The sequence below is a fragment of the Chiloscyllium plagiosum genome, chromosome 39, assembly GCF_004010195.1.
Source record: "Chiloscyllium plagiosum isolate BGI_BamShark_2017 chromosome 39, ASM401019v2, whole genome shotgun sequence".
Lineage (NCBI taxonomy): Eukaryota > Metazoa > Chordata > Chondrichthyes > Orectolobiformes > Hemiscylliidae > Chiloscyllium > Chiloscyllium plagiosum.
In genome coordinates, this window is record NC_057748.1 from 3,247,035 (window position 1) to 3,251,866 (window position 4,832).

Sequence of the window (4,832 nt, forward strand, 5' to 3'; positions counted from 1 at the left end):
CCAGATAGTCACGGAGGGAATGGTCTTTGCGGAAGGCGGAAAAGGGTGGGGAGGGAAATATATTCCTGGTGGTGGGGTCTGTTTGGAGGTGGCGGAAATGTCGGCGGATGATTTGGTTTATCAGAAGTTATGTAGGGTGGAAGGTGAGCACCAGGGGCGTTCTGTCCTTGTTACGGTTGGAGGGGTGGGGTCTGAGGGCGGAGGTGCGGGATGTGGACGAGATGCGTTGGAGGGCATCTTTAACCACGTGGAAAGGGAAATCGCGGTCTCTAAAGAAGGAGGCCATCTGGTGTGTTCTGTGGTGGAACTGGTCCTCCTGGGAGCAGATCCGGCGGAGGCGGAAGAATTGGGAATACGGGATGGCATTTTTGCAGGAGGTAGGGTGGGAAGAGGTGTAATCCAGGTAGCTGTGGGACTCGGTGGGTTTGTAAAAAATGTCAGTGTCAAGTCGGTCGTCATTAATGGAGATGGAGAGGTCCAGGAAGGGGAGAGAGGTGTCAGAGATGGTCCAGGTAAATTTAAGGTCAGGGTGGAATGTGTACTGGAAATGTCTGTCAGAGTTGCTAATGGCTGCAGAATATTGGAAGCCTGGAAGGTTTCGTGAATTATTTTTGAAATAATATTGTCACTGTTTTGAAACAATCAGGTGAAAAGCATCCTGAAAATGAATTTCTCTTTCGTTATCTTAATGAATTACTGTTATTGACACGAGACATTTCTCAACAGCTGGCCTGAGTCAAACCTTGAATCGCAGTGATTGGTTCTGCTTCATTTTGACGAATGATTTCTCATCTGTGTGTCTGACTGTACCATCCTGGGGCGAGGTATTGCTGCACCGAAAGAGATCATTATGACCATGAGACACAGGAGCAGAATCAGGCCATTCAGCCCATCAATGCCATTCAATGAGATCATGACTGATCCAATAATCCTCAATGCCAATCACCTGCCTTTTCCCAAAACCCTGGATTCCCTTGCTGATTAAAAATCTGTCTGAACCTTGAATATTCAATACAGAATGATATAGAATATATAATAGGACTAAGAGATAGTGAGAATTGCTGTAGTTAAAGGGGGTGGAGGGCAAGATAGGGGCCGAGGGGAGAGTTGTGGAGAATAGGGTGAAGAGGGTGGGGTTAGGGGTTTAAGGGAGTAGAGGAGAGCGGGAGGCAGGGGCAACAGTTGTGACCATTTGACCTGTAATATCTTAAAGAAAAGTGGGTGATGGCTGAGGATGAGAATCCAGACAGTGAGGACCGGCAGCTGAAGATACAAGAGAGAAAGTGAGGGCTGCAGATGCTGGAGATCAGAGCTGAAAATGTGTTGCTGGAAAAGCACAGCAGGTCAGGCAGCATCCAGGGAACAGGAGAATCGACGTTTCGGGCATAAGCCCTTCTTCAGGAATGGAGAAGGGCTTATGCCCGAAACGTCGATTCTCCTGTTCCTTGGATGCTGCCTGACCTGCTGCGCTTTTCCAGCAACACATTTTCAGCTGAAGATACAGCCAATAAGGGTAGTGCTCCTGGAGGACATAATGGCCTTTGTGTGGAAACAGGGAGCTCAGAGCTCAATGAGAGTGTCTTACAGCAGGTGAAGAGGTGAGAGTGGCCAGTGAGGGTGGAATTAAACACCTCGATTATTTAATACTTGAGCCCCATGGGGACTTGGATTTCCGGTTGGTCATGGAGGACAAGACAATGGTTGCTCAAGCCCATTGAAGAATAAATATTGGCTTTTTCTGGTTCCCTCTACCTCCTCAGTCAGTGATTTATTACTGAGTTTTCTTTTCACCAGCTTTCAGTTTCCTCCAGTACCTTAACCCTACATTGTAACACATGACAGCTCAGCATTACTCTATCCTCCTGCTCATCCTCTTCCAGGCCTGTGCAGCTCAGCACGGGATTGTAGGACATCACTCAGGAGCTGAGGCCTAGCTGATTTTCCCCTCCCTTACACTGAGGAACTGAGGCCATATGAAATTTTTGTAGTTGGAAAATCTAACTACTGTTTGGTGGAGCAAGACTTCTTCTCAAAATGTACGCAGGCCCTTCATTGAGGAGCACTCAAAGACACTGAGTTTTCATCCAAGTTGTCATGTCTAAATGTGATGGCTCCTGCAGCTGCTGTGCCATGTCTGTATTTTGTTGAAACTGTTGGATCAGGGAACAGATGTAAATATTACAAGCATACAACACACCGTACAGCGGGACTTGTACACTTAGGCCACTTTATTCCCAAATCCCCAAATAACCCCACACCAGACTCTCCTAATCCCACTCTCTCCTAATCCCCCTCTCCCCCAGCCCCACTCTCCCCCAATCCCATCACCCCTAATCCCACTCTTCCCTAACCCAACACTCTCCCCAAACCCACTCTCCCCCAACTCCACTCTCCCCAACCCCATTCTCTCCTCACCCAACACACCCCCAACCCCACTGTCCCTAAACCTACACTCCCCTAATCCCACACTCCCCTGCAAAGAATAAAGAACATTACAGTGCAGGAACAGGCCATTCGGCCCTCCAAGCCTGCGCTGATCCAGATCCTCTATCGAAATCTGATGCCTATTTTCTAAGAGTCTATATCCCTCTGCTCCCTGCCCATTCATGTATCTGTCTAGATACATCTTAAATGATGTTATCGTGCCCAACTCTACCACCTCCACTGGCAAGGTATTCCAGGCCCCCACCACCCTCTGCGTAAAGCACTTCCCATGTATATCTCCCCGAAACCAATCCCCTCTCACTTTGAACTCATGACCCCTAGTAATTGAGTCCCTCTCTTTGGGAAAAAGCTTCTTGCTATCCACCCTGTCTATACCGCTCATGATTTTATAGACCTCAATCAGGTCCTCCCTCAACCTCTGTCTTTCTAATGAAAATAATCCTAATCTACTCAACCTCTCTTCATAGCTAGCACCCTTCACACCAGGTAACATCCTGGTGAACCTCCTCTGCACCCTCTTCAAAGCATCCACATCCTTTTGGTAATGTGGCAACCACAACTGTACGCTGTATTCCAAACGCGGCTTAACCAAAGTCCTATGCAACTGTAACATGACCTGCCAACTCTTGTACTCAATACCCCGTCCAATGAAGGAAAGCATGCCGTTTGCCTTCTTGACCACTTTACTGACCTGCGTTGCCACCTTCAGGGAACAATGGACCTGAACACCCAGATCTCTCTGTATGTCAATATTCCCCAGGACTTTTCCATTTACCGTATAGTTCCCTCTTGAATTGGATCTTCCAAAATGCATCACCTCGCATTTGCCTGAACTGAACTCCATCTGCCATTTCTCTGCCCATCTCTCCAATTTCTCTATATTCTGCTGTATTCTCTGACTGTTCCCTTTACTATCTGCTACTCCATCAATCTTGGTGTCATCTGCAAACTTGCTAATGAGGCAACCTACACCTTCCTCCAAATCATTTATATGTATCACAAACAACAGTGGTCCCAGCACGGATCCCTGCGGAACACCACTGGTCACAGGTCTCCATTTTGACCTCCTAATCCCACACTCCCCTAACTCCACAGTCTCCCTAACCCCACATTCTCCCCAACCCCACTCTCCTCAACGCCACTCTCCTAACCCCACACTCCCCTAACCCCACACTCCCCAACCTCACTCTCCCTAATCCCACAGTCCCCTAACCCCACACTCTCCCCAACCCACACTCCCCTAACCCCACTATCACTTAACGCCATACTCCTGGGGCAGCACGGTGGCACAGTGGTTAGTGCTGCTGCCTCACAGCGCCAGAGACCCGGGTTCAATTCCCACCTCAGGCGACTGACTGTGTGGAGTTTGCACGTTCTCCCCGTGTCTGCGTGGGTTTCCTCCGGGTGCTCCGGTTTCCTTTCCACACTGTAAGTAATCTAATCTAATCTAATCTAATCCTCTAACCCACCCTTCCCAACCGCATACTCCCCCAACCCCAAACTCCCTTAACCCACACACCCTTAATCGCACTCTCTCCTGAACACTCATCTCCACACTCCCTAACCCCACACTCCCTAACCCCAGGGCTCCCAACCCCACTGTCCCCTAACCCCACACTCCCCTAACCAATCCCAGTCACTCCAATCCAACAGAAACCATCTCAATTCCCTGAATCCAGCCAAATCCACAGAACACAGCTCCGAGTAAAACAATCGACCATATTTGGCTCCAACACGTCAATCCAATTCACCCAGCCCAGAATTACACTGTGTCCAAACCAATCCTGCCACACCACAGTCACTGCAGACTCAGTCCTGTGCTGTGTTTTGTTGGTGTATCTCTCTGTCAACAATGAGAAGGTAGAGTGGACAGTGGTGATCACTCAGTGGGAGTGGTGGCAGTGAGTTATTTGAGTGAGTGAAGAGGCAGCCTGCCACTGAGCTCAGCCAACTGTCAATCAAGGTGATCCATCGAGGACTGGCAGCTCACGGTCACCGCTCAGTCTTGGAAAGGTGCTGACAATCTGTCAGAGGTGCAGGCTCAATCCAGCTGCTCCTCAGCCAATAATGAGGCACAGGCAGCAGGAAGGGTTCAGGAGTTCATCGTACCGAGCTCCTGGTATCTGGGAGAGAGCTGAAATCTGCAAGAAATGTCACAGTTAGATCAGAGGGTGCAATCTGAGCTTTAAATTACCACAAAAGCAAAAGTCTCCATTATAAAACAAGCAGGAGCACTCTACTGTTTTTTTTCACAGGACTGATAGACAAATACACAGCTGAAAATGTGTTGCTGGAAAAGCGCAGCAGGTCAGGCAGCATCCAAGTAGCAGGAGAAACGACTCTTCGGGCATGAGCCCTTCTTCAGGAATGAGGAGGTTGTGCCAAGC